Source organism: Anser brachyrhynchus (assembly GCF_964034855.1).
Source record: "Anser brachyrhynchus genome assembly, chromosome: 4".
Lineage (NCBI taxonomy): Eukaryota > Metazoa > Chordata > Aves > Anseriformes > Anatidae > Anser > Anser brachyrhynchus.
In genome coordinates this window covers 13,193,888-13,214,119 of record NC_137698.1, presented here as the reverse complement: position 1 = coordinate 13,214,119, position 20,232 = coordinate 13,193,888, and the positions used below count along the sequence as shown (strand labels likewise).

At 42.7% G+C, this 20,232-nt stretch overlaps 2 protein-coding genes across 29 annotated transcripts in view; one reads left to right on the top strand and one right to left on the bottom strand.

The window, feature by feature from the left end:
- The window catches only part of LOC308195067 (uncharacterized protein), a 1,623,621-nt gene that overhangs the window by 826,506 nt on the left and 776,883 nt on the right, over positions 1 to 20,232 (top strand). The window lies entirely within an intron of this gene.
- ADGRL3 (adhesion G protein-coupled receptor L3) overlaps positions 1 to 20,232 on the bottom strand; it is a 535,523-nt gene that overhangs the window by 352,942 nt on the left and 162,349 nt on the right. For 3 of the 28 annotated variants that reach the window (XM_080591832.1, XM_080591821.1, XM_080591833.1), the window contains one exon: positions 19,201 to 19,368. The exons of the other annotated variants lie outside the window; for them this stretch is intronic. The gene's annotated coding sequence lies outside the window, so the exon portion shown is untranslated. The remainder of the gene's footprint in view (positions 1 to 19,200; positions 19,369 to 20,232) is intronic. 28 annotated transcript variants of the gene reach the window in all.

Below are 20,232 nucleotides of genomic sequence, written 5' to 3'. Positions count from 1 at the left end.
GTATGTACATCTGTTAGACCAGGCCCAGAAGAAGGCCACGACGTTGATCAGAGGGCTGGAGCACCTCTCCTATGAAGAAAGGCTGAGAGAGCTGGGGATGTTCAGCCTGGAGAAGAGAAGGCTCCGGGGTAATCTTATTGCAGCTTTTCAATACTTAAAGGGGGCTTATAAAAAGGATAGAAACTTTTTGCTTGGACAGACGATGACAGGACAAGGGTTTTAACTAAAAGAGAGGGAGATTTAGATTAGATGTTAGGAGGAAATTCTTCACTCAGAGGGTGGTGAAGCACTGGAACAGGTTGCCCAGCAAAGTTCTGGATGCCCCATCCTTGGAAGTGTTCAAGACCAGCTTGGATGGGGCTTTGAGCAACCTATCGAGCAGGTGGCATCCTTTTCCATGGCAGGGCGGTTGGAACTAGATGATCTTTAAGGTCCCTTCCAACCCAAGCCGTTCTATGATTCTATATGAACAGAGCTGTAAAATGTTAACACCATGATCCACAAAATAAGTTTTCTTATCTTTGGTGTTCCTTGTTTTTGGAAAAAGATTTTTAAGTGAAACTTTCTACATGATTTTTCACCAAGTAGCTCCTACTTGACTACCCCTGAAATACAGATACTGAAATTAATCTTTTACATAAATTATTGCAGGACTGGAGAGACTGTATTCAACAACAGTGGTCTCATTTGTAGGTTTCCAAACTGAGGCGATGAACTTCTATAACATTCTGCATTTTTAAATACACATTGAACTTAAAATAATCAAGAAAATATAAACGGGTAGCTCAGAGGCATCTGGCAAAAATCAATCGCCACCAGATACAGTCAGACTGAAATGTAATGGCAGTACCACCGGGACTCTGCAATGAACTTAATTATTCAGTTTCTATTACTTCCAAAAGAACAGCAAACAGTAACATTTCCATATACCCTAAATATAATAGTTGTACAATTTGCACTAACACCTTTATTTATGGTGGTACATATAAACTAGGAAAGACCACTACTAATTTTAATCTTAATGCAGTGCTTCCACCTAGAAAAATGTGTCAGTAGATGTCTCAGTAGTCAGGGAGAAACATTTAATTGTAAATATCACATTTGATTCCAAAGAAGAAATTAAGCACTTCTGGTAACTATAAAGGAAGATAATTCATCTGATGTATGGACCTGTCTTTTATGACATTTTGCAAGGGAAAATTTATTAAAAAAAAATGTAGCTATGTTTGATATGCAAGATGAATTGGTGGTGTGGGGTGCATTTTGGTACTCCCTGAAATTTTCCCTATAAGAAGCCCACATTTCTGATCCTCTGCAGGTGAGGATTTTGAAAGCACTACTCAAATGCTAGATCATCTGAGGTAACAGGCAGAATCCCACTGATTTCTGTAGGAAGCAGCATGACCAAGAGAGGGCCTTTGAAAATATCACCCTACATATAGCAAGCAGCAAGTAAAACCTTTGTTATTTAAGGTCATAGCTGGAACTGGAACTGCAATAAAGTATTTCATTCAATTATCTGAAAAGCCATTCACGATAAACAACAAACCGACTTTTTACTACATCTTTACTTCGACTTATTTACTGTAAGAGGTGTAAGCACTCTAGTTTATAAAACAAAGGGGAAACTGACCCAAAGAAATAAAAATAAATAAATAAATAAAACAACTCTAAAGGTTTTGCTAAAGCAATCAGTCCTTTGTTCATTCTGTTCTCCCTATAAGGGAGATTCACAAGGGCAAAGAGGGAACACCAGGCTTCAAAAGTAACCAAAATTGGCAAATTGTGCAGAAAGATATATAGTGTCATTGTTTAGCACTTGGCACCAGCCTGGATCCAAGCAAGCAAGAACACAGATCGTCTGTGATGGGAAATCTATCAGATGTAACAGAGCCAACTGATGGCTAAAAATCTAACATTAAGATCCTTTCATCCACTGCTTACCTTATATTTACATAAGCTTAACTTCCAAAGCAAAAAGACACCAAAGAGGCAATGTCTGAATTGAAAGAAAACTGTATTTCAGCTCAGAGGAAGGCCAAGATCTTCTATGAAGCCAAACTGACCACCAACAAAAAGAGCAGTACCTAAAAGTAGTGTTCTCCAAAGTGACATTTTCCCATCCAGGCTTTGTTTGGATTGCAATAGAAATAGGGAGGGAAGATTGAGGCTGTCTTCTGACAAGTTCCTGGCGTTAGTGTCCCTTCCAATAGCACTATTTAACACTGCCTTTACCCATAAGATACATTTAGCGTAAAATCTTCCAATAGCACTATTTAACACTGCCTTTACCCGTAAGATACATTTAGCGTAAAATCAGCCAGTGTAATTCAAAAGTGTATCATACACAAACCCGCAAAGCAAGATCCCAGCTAGGCTGTCTCACTACTGAAAACAGAAATAGCATTCATAAATTGGACACAATCACCATGAACAGTTTAGCATCAAATGCTTTGGAAATCTGTGTAGAAAGCCAAAATATAACATGCCAGTAGATTTCATGCTGCAGATAGCTTTGGATTGAGAAACTAGGGAGAACCCAAGCGGGACACCGCTTGCTATCAGACCCTTTATCGAAGAGTTTCTGCGTTATTTCTTCTTCATGCATTAGGAGCTAAACCACTGATGATCAGCAGCGATGATCACTGAAGATCTACAGAGTAAAGGATGGAAAAAAAAAGCACAAAAAAAAACCCATACTTTCCCACAGCTCAACTTTGTAATCACAGCTATGGAGGGAGAGGACAATGTCTGCCAAAGAGAATTCTACTGAAGGCAGAGGTTGAGTCTTCATCCATGAGGAGTTATGCCGAGGTGCCACAGTCACACATTGCACATTAACAGCAGGCAAAAAAATGCTTTTTACAGCAACCAGGTTGGGAAACTTCTAGGAACTTCCTTCCCTGTTATAACTGCCCTCATTTTTAAAAGCCTTTCCTTTTTGAGAGCAACAAGGTCCACTCCAAACAGAAGAGCATTAGGTTGTCACAGGTGCTTTTACAGGCCTGGAGTCTTTATGAGCCACATCACCAGAAAAGGAAGGAGTTGATCATCTCAGAAGCAATGAAAACATCCCAACCCACCCAGCTACAGAGCTGAATTTTACTCTATGGCTCCAAAGACCCTTTGCTCACTTGACTGGGGTACAACAAAATCTCTTCAACCAACCTGCATGTAAACAGAGATATCCTCGAAAAGTTACCTTAATCTCTTCCTTGGCAGATGTAAATTATCCTTCTAGAGCAATAGAAGATACAGCTTTGCTATGACCCCAGTATTCCTAATCCACATGAGGTTTTTTCTGATTTTTATGTTCTCCTGAAAATAATCAGGTTACCCATTTCAATATTTTTAAGATGAATTGTTCCAATTATCCAATTAAAAATTACACTTTCTGATAAGGTTTAATTTTATGGGATTTCATTTTATGAAACAAAGGTGCTCAGACTAGAAAAGATTTCAGTTTTGTTGAAACATTCTGGCTGGTACCTTATTTTGAAGGGGGGAAACGATCAGTTTGCTGGAGAAAATAGCACACTCCCCAGATTTTTTCTCCTAAAATGTGCCCAGTGCTTAGTTTTCTCTTTTCTACAGAGAAGATCTGTGCAATGCAATGAATCGAATCACTGTTGCATAAAATGGTCAGCACATTGGGCACCCTACTATGAGCTGAAGATAAAATTGGGAGGACAAAACATCCACAAAGGAAGGCTGGTGCTGGAAGGCCCGCCCTGGCCCCAGCAGTCCCCACCCCATTTCAGCTACACTTCCCTCAGCAAAAGGGCAAATCTTTTCTCCCCCTGGCTTCCTCTAATGCCAAACCCACATACATTTACAAGTGCATTTTTTCCTGCTATGTTGTACACTTCAGCCCGTATACCCTTAACCTCCACCCCACTGGACTCATTCCCAAACCCCGTACTTTTTTCCCTGAACATCCTGCCATGAGCCCAAGTCTTTCGTTACTCTAGGCAAAAACAAGACTGAGAAGAGAAGTTATAGATCAGCCCATTGCTTAAGGCTAGTGAGTGAAGAGTACTTGAGAAAACAATTCTCTATGGAATTATATTCTCTGTACTAAGTAATTAGAAATTAGCCACAATTAAACCCAAACAGCTAGCCAAATGATGGAAAACTCCCCTGTACCAGCTGTAAGGATGAATGCAACGTGGTCTTCTGTCCATCCCTGCCAACTGCAGCATTACTTAGGCAAAAGAGCAGGGAGGTAGGGAAGAGAAGCAAAGAAATACAGCATGATCCAACATTGCCATCCTCAAGTGCTACACAATCAGTTCAAGCACTTTCCTCTGCCAGCCACACAGACTCTCTTATGTTTCATTTCCCTCTACATACTTCAGTTTCCACCTGCCTTGAAATACATTCACTAATATTTAGCTTTCCAAGAAGCAAGGCGTGAGACTGAAGAGTTATTTCACTGATCTTTCTCTGACCTAATCTGGGTTTCGCTATTCTCATCTACAAATGACTGGTACCAGAGAGGCAGTGTTAGAGTCTTCCTGACCACACATGACAGCATTGCCCAAGTCGACACTGAAGACCTAAAAAGCTCATGTCAGGAATAAATGGAATTAAAGTTTCTGTTCCAGGTTCTCTGTTTTAAAAGAGAGAGAGAGCATTTATAAAAAAGAAAAAGGGGGAATTCTGAATTAGATAGCATAGTACTTTTGATCTGTAGGACTTCCTTTTAATCTGTAGGCCTTGCTCTCCACAGCATTTCACCATCACTTTTGATTTTTTTCTAAATACTAATCTTCCAGTTGGCAGCAGGATTTTATCCACTTTAAGTGAGAATGTAAATTAGTCTGGTTTACCCTTCCAAATGAAGACATTGTCATATACATAGTTTCAGGGAATACCTGCAGTCCACGCTTCAAGACGTTACCAGGAATAAGCCTTCCTTACAGCCCTGGAGTGTCTGCACATCTCACTGCTGTAAGTGGAGACTGGAGAAACTGGAGAAATTCCTGTGAAACACAGCAAGCCCTAACTGTTAAAACATGCCCCTTCATCATCTTATCCAAATAACGCCTGAAACAGGCATATCAGAAACACCACAGTGTGCTTATCAGAGGCAGAAGCAAAATGATTGCTAGGATAACCACCAAAGTGAGAGCTCATCTTCACAAAGCCAATAATTCCATCCATGAGGCTAGCAATTCCAAAGGGAGTCTGTATGAAAATCACTGCAAATTGGAAACATGCAACTTTTTATCTCTGTGGTACCAAGTAAAGCTATTTTGTAGTAATAGTGGAAAAAACAAAACAAAACCCAACAAAAATCAATACTCTTCAGGGCCAATATTGGTAAGCCACTAACCAAAGAACAGCAATGTTGAACCTATTGATTCTGTAGAGCTTCACTTCTACATTATTTTCTTCACAGTGTGAAATGTTCCTATCACCTTACAAAACCGAAAATAAGAGACAAACTTCTAATTAATACTTCCTAAAAATCTGTAGTTACACTTACATAATTACAAAAACCCTTAGTGGTATGCTCTGCTTTATACATTTGTCAAAATACCTTATGTTAAGAACAAAAATGTGTGGTTTTTTTTTTTAATAATAATTATTTTTTAAATGATTCAGCTACAGGTTTATCAGGATGAATAGTTAGTTATGACAATCTTAGACAGCTTAGCAAGGATACCTGAACTGGTTCATAACATGGTACAGCTGACTGACAAACGTGCTTGATGACATCAAGATAATGCAAATGCACAAATATCTCTTAATATTTAAACCAGGACATCAATGGATGCCTCAAATAGTAGTAATTAGGGTCCAACTTACTGAGTTATGGTCAACTATTGTCCTGTTTGTTTACAGGTATGTATACACCCCCACAAAAATATATTCCCAGATTACTCAAAAACATGTTTTTGCTATTAAATAGTGAAAAGGTTAGGCCAAAAACCCGATTTCCCTTAACACAATGTCACCTTAAGACCTGTTCATGAAAGGTTAGAAGAACAAAACTGTACACATCACTATATGGGGACAAAAACAAGTAAGTTAATGCAGGGGATTATTTTAACATGTGTCTATAGGAAGAAAAGCACATCAGACACCAGAGACTTGGTTGGGAGTTTGCACGTCCTGGTCTTTCTTCCCAGCCAGGTGAAAGACTTCTGAAGATGCCCTTAGCTTCCCCTCCCTCACCTCCTCCTTGCTCCGTCCCCCCCCCATTCCAGGGTGAAAACCAGGGCACGATTAGAAGAGAGCTCCGGGATAAACACATCGCTAAAATAATAAATACCAGCTAGACAGCTATGAAGGTCAAGAGATGTTTAGGAAGATTACAAGTTCAAAGACCACAGTTGCAGCATGTACTGACAGATAAAGCATATTTCTTCTTCTGAAAAATATATGTAGGTTGTATACAGCTAAGTTTATTATTATTATTTAAATTTTAAAGAGAAAGAAAGGGGAAAAAAAAAGGCCTGGAAGATAAAGGGCTACTTTTCTTACTAGTGCTGTCCTACTGAGCACTGTCTCCACAGAGGGCTGCACGGGGAGGAAAGTCTTTGACATAGTACCAGAAACCTCCAAAGGGATTTCTTTAACAAGTTACAGGTTGGGGTTGTGGATGACAGGGTGTTTTGAAGAAAGCAGTGAGGCTAAGAACTGGCATTGTGAGTCCTGTGTACCACCTGAGCTGCTTCTCAGGGGAGGCCGTGCCCTGGGCCTCAGGGAGACCATGGCCGTCACCACCACCAGTGCTGCTCGCTCCCCTCACTGGGGAGGGAGGGGGTGAAAGCCCCAGTCAGGACAGCACCACCTCAGGGCACTCAGCCCCTCTGTGCGGTCCTACTACCCTCAGGGGGTATGGGGCCTTCCCCACAGCCACCTCCCCAGGGCTGACTGCCAAAGGGCTGCCCCATTCCTCACCACCAGAGTCCCCCAGGGCTGCAAGTACCTGTCTCCACTGGTGCCCCTCCGTGGAAATCTGTGCTAAGGGTCCCAAGGGGCCCCAGCCACCTGGGAGAGGAGACCCAGCCTCTGATGGTTCATTCAGATCTTGGTCCAGAGGTATTCAGTATCAATTTAACAGCCTCTTGGTATAACATGGCTTTTACACCAAGCAGGTCTATGCGCATGAATGGCGAGGAATAATGGTTTGCAGAAGACTCATCATCTGAGACTCAGTGTCTTGAAGCCATTGGGGAACCCCAAAGTGGCTCAACAAGCCAAAGTGCAGCAAGAAATTGGCTGCTGCCTTTCGCCAAATAAAGAAAATTTAAGTAGTGAACAAGCACCAACAATACTACTCTATAAACAATTCATCATTTGGAAAAGGTAGCCTAAGATCTATAATGCTTCCCTGCCCCTCTCCTCCACAATAATCACATTTTAAATATATCCTTTACAGCAATGGTCTAGCCATTAACAGTAACTGTTTCTTATGTGCACAGTAAAAGACGTAGTGCTACAGAGACTAAATGGGACTTATGGAAAAGAAGCCATAAATCTTTGTCAGCCTCTCAGAAATGAACACTTAATACAACTAGCTTGGAGTACTTCACTTCTCCCTCAGCCGAGGTACCAATTATAGTAACGCTATGATAAATTTTAATCATTGTTGTTAATGGCTCCCCCAATTTATTTTATCCCCTCTCTACACTAATGAGCTGTGCTCAAAGTCTCATGATTCAAATACTATTCCCTCCCCACACGTAAGCAGGATAAAGCAATCTTTTGGATATTGACCTATAATACTGCTGACCTATTCACTAGCATATGAAAGGACTCAGAGCATTTGGGAATACAGAAAGTTTGGTCGGAAAGTATAGTTATAACACGGCCAGAAATCATTTATTTCCACTTTCTTTCCCAAATTTCTACTCCAATTCTCCAATACTCCCTGTTTCCACCATTCCCTCCAGTGCTTTAATTTCCTTATCATCAAGTGAATACTTTCTTTTTGTGTTGTAAAAGTCAGTATAAAACCAACACATTGTTTAGGGCCACAAACAGAGTTGCCTCCTAAATCTCCACCACCCCTTTAGTTACTAGCTGGTACTAATTTAATAAGCAGTTTTACACTCACAGAACGGTAAAGCATGCTCTAATCTAGGGAGAAGCCTCATTGCTTCTACAAAACTTGGTACAACTCCAATCTTTTTATCCCAGTGGTGCAAAGGAAACCAATAATTCAGGTTCGCCAAAGCAAAAACAACCACAGATACCCTGCTTGCATACATCCTATGCACAATGGAGACACGTCACCGAAGGCAGACACCACTTTCAAAGCAGTGTTGAAGTTTGATTACAACAGATGGTTCAGGTAACCTGGACACTTGCTGTTCATCTTGCAGTAACATTAAAAAGCAGCAAATCAAAAACAGCCCGAAGAAATTCTCGCTGTCCCACCTAAGCCAGGGAACTCACTGCCACAACAGGGTGATGAAGCCAATCCACAAAGCAGCAAATGTTTATGTACCGGCCCCTAATCCTCAAGAGCTCACAAAATCCTTGTGACCAGGTTATCCTGAAACCATTTATCAGACATTTCTTTCTACAAAGCAGAAAGTTCAATGTTGTTAACAGAGGGGATGAGAGGGACCTGGCAATTCCTGTACTGCTCCTGATCTAAAGAAACGAGAGAGAAAAGTCAAAACTTTCAGGTTTGTTGCAACAGTAAGTGTTGGAAGCAAACATTCTTACTAGCTTTTGCCATCACCCCAAGGAATTCATGACAAAAGTAATCCAAGCAAGAGCACATCAAAAACAACTTCTCTTCCATGTTAATGGCTAAAAATAAATAAGCAAGTAAGCTTTTTTTTAAAAAAAAATACATATTTCTATTCCCCCTCCCTTTCTATACTATCAACCATAGTCTTTTCTAGCTAGTTCTAAATTTTTAAGCTTTCTTCCTGCTGTGTACCAAGAATATGGGAATTTTAAGTAAGAGCCATTTTCAAAACTTTTTTTTTTTCTTCTCTGGAAAACACACTGATAAAAATGATAAATATTCCCAGTGCCCTCTCTGCATGGTATCAGCCATCTCCACATACACATGATCCTAACCATCCCCCAGAACACACTGCTCCCTCCTCTGTGGGTGGCAAAATCTTCCTTATAACAAAGTTTTGCTTGTGAGCTGTTTCATCTTTTGCAGAGCTTTGGATGCTGCTGTGACAGCAGGTATCTTCACGGCTCTGAAGACCTGCAGGCCTTCAGTTATGAAGAAGCATCCCCTTGTGCTGTACGTACGGGAGCCAGATTCAGGGTTTGATCATGGTGGCAGTTGAGTATGGAATGGTCCCATGGAACGCAGCAACATATTTCATGGGGAATTTCCTCCTTGCTCTCAGCCTGCAAACTATGTGCCATATGGAGAGCTGGCAAAAGGGAGAGGACAGATGTCTGGAGACATTACAGTTACTACGTTAACTGCCTGTGAGTTTATTCATCAAAAGGTGATCACCCTTTGTTCTGGTAGGGATTTATTTTAACTTCCTTTGCAGCTTTGAGAGGTTGACAGCAAATCACTATTACACAGTTTTCAAAAAGTACCAAGTGATTTGCAGCCTGATTAAAAGGCACATTTCTTGGCCTGCAATACCAAATGTTAAGTAAAACCTACAAATGAGGAAAACAACTAAGAGTTGACAGCAGCAGAAAAGGATATAAATGGAAACCCTCACTGTAGCTGTCTGCACGCTCGTGTATGACACTGGACCAGGCTGGATGTCAGGGCTGCACAGAAAAGTGTTGCTACATGAAAGAGAATCTTCCTTCTCTGAATGCAGAGAAGGGAAAGTTTGAAGCACTTGAACAAAAAGAAAAAAACAAGTTCCCTCTTCTTAAAAAAAAAAGGACTTGGATGTGCATGCTTAGAATAAGAAAACAAAACCCACCACAAAAGCTATTCACTTTCCAGCAGTGTTTCACAGACAGATCTCTCATGAGACACCCTTTGATTCAACCTGGAGTTCATTTCCTGTGGACTAGGGAGAGCATTAAATGCCCATGTGGTTCTTGGAATATAAGAAGTAAAACTGGAAGACTTTCTCATTTTGAAAGCCTTTTTCAACAGTACATCTGCTTTTGGAGTTTGCATCCTTTAAGCAATGCTTCCTGCAGAGGAGTAGCCGTTGGCCATGCCTGTCTGCTGTCTCCTGTGCTGGAGAAGGAAGTTCGAGTGAGAATTCAGCTCACAGGCAGGCACAAAGCCCAAAACTTATACTGTTTTAGGAGCAGAGACGCACAGGGAAGACGGTTTCATCCAATCCCAATTGATGTGGAGCCAAGGGGAGTCACCTGAGAAGTGAATGGATTGCAAAGATGAAACCACAGGCACTCAGCCAGAGAAAAGGGAGAAGAAGGTAACTATTCCTTTTTCCTAAGAAGGCACATTTTAGAAGAAAACTTGCAATGCTGCTCACAACAGAAATCTCAATCAACAAGTGATGGAGTAATTTGGCAAAAGGGGTAGGAGTAGGTAGCATTTTCCTCAAGTTTGCTACCATCACATATAGATAGTGTTCCTCAGCATAGCCCACCTATCAGGTATCTTCACCTAATTTCTGTTAAAGGGTTATAAAATTTTACCCCGTCCAAGCATGGCTGTAGAAGATGCTTTTTACTGTACGTGGCTGTGCAATAAAAAGAGAAGCCTTAAGGAAAGGAAAGGGGAAAGAAGGGGATAAAAGGGGGAAAGGGAAAAAAAGAATGAAGTATCCATTCTTTGTTTAAGCACCACTGTATCCTAGCACTATCTTCAACACAAAAATGGTTGTGTCCCTCCCTGAAAGAGTTTATCATTTACAATTGGATGGGAAAAATGGCTGGAAACCACACCAGCAGTTCAAGAGATAAAGAGCTGTGCAGTTCTCTAGATATAACAACATTTGCCAGTCTATCATCTATTTCTTGTGGCACTTGATGAAACTGCCTGTTTTTTCCACCAAAATTCAGGTCAGTCACTGTCCCTCCTTCACAGTGTCACAGCTGCTCTGAAAATATACATCAGAGCACTAGCTGAAATCAAACTGCCAAGCACCACTGCAATGCAGGTCAAGTACACGGACATTTTTCATTTTTTTCCTGAGCAAGAGGCCGTGCTTATCCCCCCCAGAACACAAACCCCAGCCATCAGCAAGGAGGCAGATGTAGTAGCTGAGCAAACGGTGCTGTCCTGTTGCTGTTAAGTGGGAAATAACACGTCACCTCCCACAGACCTCACCTCAACAGGTGACACGCTGGGCAGCAGCACGTGCACGCACACCCTTCCTTCTCCAGCCTGCCAGCCCACACAGCCCATAAACAAGCAGGGATCTTCCCAAGGTCCTTGACACAAAATGGTTTTTAAATAGGTCCTTCTCCAAAGGAAAGGAGAACTTAAGAGCAAAACAGAGACTTCGATAATTAACTGTTCACAAGGGCTTTATCTCTGCAGGGGAGGGATTTGTTGGTTTTAAGTTCTCAGCCAGCAGATGATGAAACTCCTCTCCCCAGGGTTTACTGACCAACAGTAAACAGCGTGCATATATGCATGCTTTTTTTAAAAAGCTCCTTTTACCTTTAGCATAGGTTTAAAAGAACCTAATATTGCACCTAAGCAGCAACAATTGCATAACAAGTGCAAAACCAAATTTCATGACTTGCTTCTATTTTTTTTTCCACCTGCTACAAAGCCCCCACTCACCTGCTCATAACATATCAGCACAGAGAAGCATGAACACAGGACAGAAAGCATTTGTAGTATCAAAGGGCTAGAGCAGGTTCCAGAAGCTGGAACCTCTGCCCCGATGCTGAGACAAAATAAATAAGAAAAATAATATAAATAAATAAATGATGATTTTAAAAATTAAAAGGTAGGGCACAAAGGCAACCCTCAAATTGCTCTTAAATATCACTTCGCCTCGAAAATTGGGAAGTTAATTTTTAAAGGGAGAAAACCCATGCACACACAGGTACCTTCAGAACTGTTTGGATTAATTTGCCTTTTACGTCCTTCAATTGTGGGGGGGAATGGGGAGACGTACAGCTCAGAGACCAAACCTGAAGCTGCAGTTCTTCTGCAATAACACGACTGGAAGAGCTGAGGCTTCGAGAAAGACAGCAAATACAGGAAGTTTCACAACTGAAGTGCTGGAAGAAGCAATTCTGAACAGTCATTCTCACCGGCTCGTGCTGCCAGCAGACACCATTCCTGCGTGTAAAGGCACAGCTCCTTTTCCCCAGCCATGGTCCTCTCTTCTGAGAACACAACGGAGGGAGCCTCTGAGCTTCCAGAGAAGCTAGAGGAACCCTCTTCTCTGAAGCAGCTGCTCATTAAACTGCGCTCAAGGCCAAAACATCCAATACACTGAAGTAGCATAAAACTGCCTCAGACAGGCAAGGATTTAGTCGGAGTAGAAGTTCTTTCATCATTTTTGAATGCTGTGTAATGGCCTCATCTAAACTGCACTCTGCCACAATAGGAAAGTACTGATGGATATGAATAAGCAGGGAAGTGATGCCTAGCTGCAAACATGAAACATTAACTTTATTTTGGCCATCATAGTTTTTTTTAATTAGAACAATAAATTTTAACAATAAAAAGTTCTATTTCCCAGGGACCCAATTGCTTCTACCATAATTAAAGGAAGATTGTGGGAACTGGGCCAAAACAACACTGCCAGGAACAGCAAAACACCCATAAACCCCATGTTAGCACTGCACGGTCCCGAATGCTGTGTTCTGAAACAAGTTACCATAGATCACACTCTCTGGTAAATCCATACACACACTTAATTCCATGGTAAGCATGAGGCAGTTCTCACAGGAGAGCAAGCTCCTATCTCAAATCATGTCCTATTCACTGCAGAACAACAGCAGATGTGTGCCCATGGACCATGAAGTGCCAGCACGGGGTCTCTCACTGTAATTTCCCTATGAATTAGGTATCTAGCTGTGGATATGACCTTCGTGACAAAGCACACCTGAAATTTCTGAATTGCACTCAACAAGAGTAGTGCAAAATGCTAAATAATCGGTCCTGTCCCTGCTCTGTAACTCCATTTCCTCCCCCAGCCTTGTGCTTATTTTGGTTACTTGGATGAGCAGCAGACAGCTCTTACATATCTGGCCATCAGTCAGCTGCAGCCTGTGTATATTACTGATACTGTAAGATTTATAAAAATACCATAGATTCACAATATATAAAAATAAACAGAGTTCTAAGTAGCAATCCTGCACCTTATTCTTTATTTAAAGCAAAACAAAACCAGAATAGAATCACATTTAAAAGTCATTTGGAGAGAAGATGCATACTCAAAGCAGGCAGACACTGCTGCTCTACTTCCCCACACATCCCAAAAGGGCAGGGATAACAGCAATACTTAGCACTAACTAAAACTTAGGCTACAGGGATCTAGAGAGAAGCAGCTCAATAAGTAAATAAATAAACAAAATCTCATTCCTGACATGCTGGAAGTTAAAATGGATGATCTAATGGTCTCTCCTAGTAGTAAAAACCTGTAATAGCTAAATCCAAAATGCCAGACAAATGGTTAGCCATCAATTATGTATTATCAAACACGCCAGCAAGGCGCACAATGGTTTCGAAGATGGAAACATTGGGAAAGTCAAGGCACTTGTGGCAGGCAACAGAGGAAATCACTGGCCCCCAAGTAACCCACGAGACTACAGCTCCCCATATTCCATGGGCAACTTGCATTTCTTTACTCCTTGTTCAGGTTAGCTGGCAGTATTTCTGCTCTGTTTTTAAACACATACTGCCAAGATCTTATCGATCTCAAAAAAAATAAAATAAAATAAACAGTCTGAGGAGCAAGGAAGCAAGGTAGGTACTGCCGGACCCTCAGCTTTGGGAACCTTCCGGGGGAAGCACAACGGCACAAATTTCTTCCTACTTGTGTTGGTTAGGTTGTTAAAAGCATTGGCTGTGTTTTGTGCCATGTTATAACGTCCCTCTGAGAGGGAGAAAGACAGGTCAACGGGATCATTTAAATTGGACTCAATAGGTATGAAAGAGAGCGACCCTGTTGGAACCGATTCATTCTTGGGGGCTGAGTTACGGTCACCATTATTTCAGCCCCCCGGAGAGCGCAGCAGGCCAGAATACAAATTAAAAGATTATAAATAGCACCGAGCAAGGTTTTGTTACCATCTCTGAGGCAGCACTATGCTGACCTGCATTCAGGTTTCACTACAAATCTGAAATTCAGCTCGAGCCCCCAGAAGAGTTCACAGAAGTGTCAGCACCACCCCAGCGAGGGCCGTGGGCTGGGATAACCCCTCGCTTTCTCTCACGGTGCCAGACAAGTATTTATGACTTCGACTCAAAGCCAGATGTAAATGGACGATTTTGCACAGTCTTCAACCAAGACCTGACATTCTCTCCAAGCATTTTGAGCAGCAATTCAGCATGCTCTGGGGGAACAGAGAGACAGTGCGTGGTCCAAGACCAATAAGCGTATGCAAAGTTCAAATTTTCTTTCTCTGAGGTAAACTTCGGGCCAAATCGAGCTGCTTGTCGTACCCCAATGGAAACAAAGCATTCCTCTTGCCCTGCGTGGTGATGAGGAGCGGCACAGTCCATGGGAGAAGCATGAAGCTGGGATTTGGGAACCCGATTTCTGCTTGAGCCTCTTCAACTCATCCATGACGTAGGCCTAAGGAAAGCTCTTGTCTGGCTATCCCGACACACTCCTGCGTCTCGCCACTTACGCCACGTTTAGTTTCAGATCTCTCTTCTGAAGAGGACCACACTCTAGCTTGTTTATACACCTCACATTGACTCTCTGATATTTCAGAAAAAGACTTGGGACCAAAGACAACTGCTTTACCATGACTGAAAGATTTTTTGTTTGTTTGGGCTTCCGTTTGCAAAGCAAAATGTCTTCTCTGGAATAATGTCAGCAGAATGAAGACCTTAGTCCTGGCTCAGAGCCCCATTACCCTGGGTGGTATAATGACACTTTTTTTTTTTTACCTCCGAGAGCTCACCATTTCCAGGTGAAATAAGTGACATCTGATGGCAAGATGCCAAATAAGCTGTAATGGCTAACCCTGCCTCTGCATAAATAGAGGTCATCAGACTCATTTTGCAGGGCAGGGCTCTTCACAGTCCCAGCTCGTTCCAAGGATGGCAGGGCTGTGCAGCAGCTCTGAATTCATGGTAATGCACCCACCGTTTTCTAGCAAAGAAGAAAGAAAAAGCAAGGCTTCGATCACTTTAAACTCGCCAGGGCAACAGCTGAACCTTATCAGTTTTGAGGTAAGACAGATGCTAAACTGACCTCTTAGTGCAATGTTTTCCAAGCCAGAGGGGAGGGTTTCTTGCTCTTGATCCTCCCCCTTCAGAGTTTTCCAGAAGAGCTGTGAAAAGTGACTGGTCTGAACAAAGGCATCCTTCACAATTATCTGGAAGCCTTTAGAGAAGGCTGATGTTAAATGTCATGTTTTATGCTGCTATCTCACAGGCCCGAAGGAAGAATGGAGCTTATGTCAGAGGCAGTGTTTGTTTTTCCTTCTGTGGAGATACACACTTCAGCGTGAAGGCTTCTCTCAATGATACATTTGTTGAGCGACATAGAAATATGAAAAGAAGGATGGTTTGAAGATTTCCCCCCTCCCTCTTAATTACGGAGTTTTAATATAATGCTCGTGGTAATAAGAACAGACTATCCCACCAATATTCACACTGAGCAGGGCTTAGCGCACAAAAGCTCTCACCAAAACCCATGGGAATCAGAAAACCAAGCTGCTGAGTGCAAGCAGAGACCGCAGGATCTGGCTCAAAGAAAATTTGTAGAACTAACAGCCCCTCATCTCTACAGAGACCATTTAATGATAACACGACTGCCACGCAGCTCGAAGATGGCCCATCTCTGCTTAACAACACGGATGCTCTGGGAGAGGTCTCTGCTGAGCAAGGATTCAGAAACTCCCAGTTCTCTGCCACCAGCTGTCTCTCAATCCCCTCATGCACCCACTCTGTCCCTGCTCTGCTCCCATTGCTGCCTTTCTACCTCGGCTGCTGCCTTCTGACCTTGCAGACAGGACCAATGACTAAGGGACCCGTTTGCAAACACAAGCAGACTCACGGCTCTTCCCGCAGGCATTCACCAGCACGTTTTAGGAAACTGTTTGCACAGATGGCAGCAGGTTGCTGGAAAACTGTTTAATCCTCTTCCATGTGCTTTGAAGACGGCATTATGCTTCGAGCAGGCAGCACTGTCTTGATCTGCTGTAACCAAACTATGGCTTTATCAGTGTTGGAGTAATTAGAAACTGGCAGTTCACTCTGAAAAAATGGTGCTGAGGCACTTTCCCTACACATCAGTCAGTACAAGCGTGTGCCCTACAGTGGGGAGGCCAAGCAACCTCCAGGACCGGCTCACTTCTTGTCTTCTACCTTGCAGCAGGAGCATGCAGTCTTTCAAAATTTTCTTCCCCTCTTGGAAAACACACAGCATGCTTTACAATATCCTTCCTACCCAGGGGTATGTCCAGCAGGAGCTACTAGGAGAATATCTGTGCACTTTTAAGCCATACTGCATCTCTTTTTCCTCTACCGTACAAATGTACAAAATGACCCAAAAGAATAATTATAAAAATAAACAGAAATCCCCTACCAGGAGGGCCTTCATCTGCAAGACCTTGTTGAACACCCTTAATTCAGTGACATGGAGTAAGTGCCGGAGATGCATTGGAAAAGGGGCAGGAAAAAAATATATAAAAAAAATAGTTAAATGAAGCTGAGATGAGTACAGCCTGTCCAACACTTTAAAAAAATAAACAAAAAAAATGCACAACCATTTCTTTCAAGCAGAACCTCCAGTCAGCTGCCCGATGTGCTACACCTGAGTAGAACCACCTGGGAACAGTCTGCCACGGAAAGATGAGAGGAATGGAAACCAGCGGCACGAGGAAGCAGTTAGGACAGAACAAAGTATCATGGCATGAACACTGGACAACTCTTAATGGCCATCTGGAAACAGAACAGCTCAATTAATTTTTCTTATTTAACAAACCAGCCTTCCTGTCCTAAAAGTCAGTGGGCCAGGCTTAGACAAAGGCAGGCACTAGGCACACAGATGGCTCAAACCATCTAAGCTAGAGGGACACGTGTATGGGAGCACACCTGGCTGAGCTTCCTTCCTAGACACTGCAGCCAAAAAACTTTTGCAGAGCTCGTTACAATTACAGAACAAAAACGTCTAATGACAAAGGAGAAAATGGGAGAATAGAGCAAAGGCTAAATTGAAAGCAATTCTTTAGAAGTAAGCTGTTTCTTGTTTGTAGTCAGGCTCAATACTGCCACTGCCCATACCTGGTAAAACATCCACATAGGGTTTAGGATTGGGCACATATATTGGAATGATTCAAAAAAAAATGTAAAGGGGAACAAGATATGTAACTTTTTCTTTTTTGACAGAAATATGAATCATTTCAATTTCTAGGCTTTAAGACAAACTGCATACTTTCGAAACTGCGGAAGCCTCAAGGCACATTTGTATCTCTGTCAAAGGTGAGATTAAAACATGTCGACATACCTGCAGTGTGCCTGATCGCTCCAACTTGAGTGCCAGGAGGAGGGACAAGGAGCCTGTCCCACCACAGCTTCCCTGCCATTGCTGCCACAGTAAACTTGATCAAACAAGGTCTCGCGGTACAACTACAATTAACAATACTACTGTTTTGTCCTTCATAGACTCTCAAAAGAACTTTAGCTGACTTTTTTTTAGCTGCTCTGACAATTTTCCTAACTAATCCCTCCTTTAAAGATGCCCACGTGACTGGAAAGCCTAAACCGCATCATTTTTAGTGAAGCTACGGGTTCTGACCAGCATATGGCCGCACATTGAAGGTCTGAGGGGCTTCACTAACTCCAAAGATACATAATGCCCTCCTGAATCATCAGCAATAACTGCTCTTGCCTCCCTTTTTCAAGAGTAGTTACTGCCCAGCCCTGCTCTCAATTCATCACATCAAATCTGATTTCTGGTATCATGCTCTGACGAGCCGAGGATTAAGTCATGAATGAGCACTACCTGGCTGTACAGTAAGCCTGGGGACAGCAGTCGAGATGGAGAACTGACAGCCTGGCCTGAAATTAGCTCCAGAGTCAGCCCATTGCCCCGGGAAGGCATCTCATGCTACAAGGAGAGACACTCACATGCAATTAATTGTCACATGAGCTAGTTGTCCTGCCCCCCTTGTCTGTTAGGGCACTGGTGAAAGGATGTTGAAAAGAAAAATTGTATCCTCCCGTTCTCTCAAGAGACAAAGTCCTCTCCTTCCTCCTTCTCTAGTTGCGCTGTAGAGCCTGAGTCATGGTGCTTCCGATGCCACCTCATCCCTCCTCACCCACCTCACCGTGCTGTGCCTTCAAACTGCGACTGAACCCCTGCTCCAGTGACAAAAGAAGAAATTACCAGCGGGGATTATAATGCAGACAGCAGTGGCCACAAACAACCTAATTTCCCCCGGAGGCAGGCCGTGTATGTTTTTTGTTGTTCAGAGCCATCTGCAAGGAACTGGATATTTGCAAATAAAAGGAGATTAGGACAAGGCATTAATCCAGCGTCTGCTGCTCATTCATGCTGTCCCCTGAAAGAGAGCCCAGATACAACATTTAAGTTGCTGCATTCAGTTCTGAGCTGCTGGTAAATTAAAGAAAGAAGAAAAAAAAAAAAGATAATTAAGAGATACGCAAAGTTGGGATGTTACTTTCTATACCAACTAAGCCCCGGGAGGGCGGTAAAACACAAGAGCCGTAATGAAAGAAAATGAGATTGCCTTTGAGGAGAGGCAGCTCCCCCTCAGCTGTGCCCTTATGTGGGCCCAGCAGAGAAGAAACATGTCCCAGAAAGAGGGTGGGAGCAGAAATGGGGAGAAAACCTTGCTCTTAGGAAGGCCTAACTTGCTTGCTGTTGGATAGGAGCATGTGGCAGAAAATGGCACATTTTATTTGTTTTCTTCCTATCCACAGTAACTACGTAGCAGTCAGTGCTGCCTTCCCAAACTAATATTATTATTATTAATAAAGCTTGGGAAAAAGAAAAAAAAGAGAAAAAAAAAACATCCAGTTCGGAAACAGATGAAAAGCACTTCATCTCTGCGTACTGTCAGTTTTTCAACCGGCAGCCATTTTCACAGAGAGTTTTGCCTGACAGAGCTGATGGGTGCTCACTGCTGCTGAAGTTTTGGGTTTGATACCTTTCAGATGTAGCTGGTGTGCTCAGCGTTCAAAGGCATCGCGCATGTGGCACCACCTGCATCCCCTGCCTTGGGAGCCGAGAGCGCATTTCACATCACAAACGCTGACTGTCAACCGCGGGTGCCTGATGCTTTCTGTTCAACATTTTCCCAGCTTCGTTTTGTTTACTTTAAGATAAAAAAAAAAAAAAAGATTTTATTAAAGGCACTTCCCATAGCCTGCTTTAAATGTAGATGAGCCAACATACATTTTCATCATGTCTGTGTCTCTTTGCTCTACCTTATGTCTTCAGCACTGCCTTGTGGATCATTATTCACTGTACCCTATTGTAATTCTGCCTCACTAATGCAGAAATATCCTATGTACAGCAAGCCAAACTTTCGTCCCGCCAGAATTCACTTCACTAACATCTCAGAAAAAGTTGGTCTTCTGGTGAAAATTCAGGTCAAATTTCAGGTGAAAGACCTGGCCAGTCGCAAAAGACCTAGGCTGGGTTCCTTGGAGGAAACCCTTGTAATAATTTTTGGAAGAGACCTAAGGGGATTTAGGAGCATGAGTTTCAGACACACGGAATAGCCTCAGCAATCGGCCCCACTACGCCACACGAACCAGGGGAAGGGGACATTCAGCCTAACGGGCTGACTCCAGGTGGCAAAGCATGGTTCCCATTTGGGACCACGGATTGCAAACTGCCTTATGAGGCAAAACAGCATGCCAGATATCCTAAGAAAAATACCTATTTGCAGCTGAGCACATCCAGCCCAGCACGGCAGATAATAAATAGGTGGGCTGGCTGCAGCTCCTGGAGTTGTCGATGGGACACACAGTAACTTTCCCAGCTCCCTCCTCTTCCAGCGTTTCTGAAACCAGCCCAAGCATCACTCAACCCAAACCGTGTTTTGGTGTCCGTACGGCATTAAAGCCACCCATTTGCTGGCATGCCATTAGTTTAAATCAGTTCTACAGCCAGTTCCACGATCAATAAAATGCAGAAACATGACTGGAGAAAGGAATTAGCATCTGTAATCCCA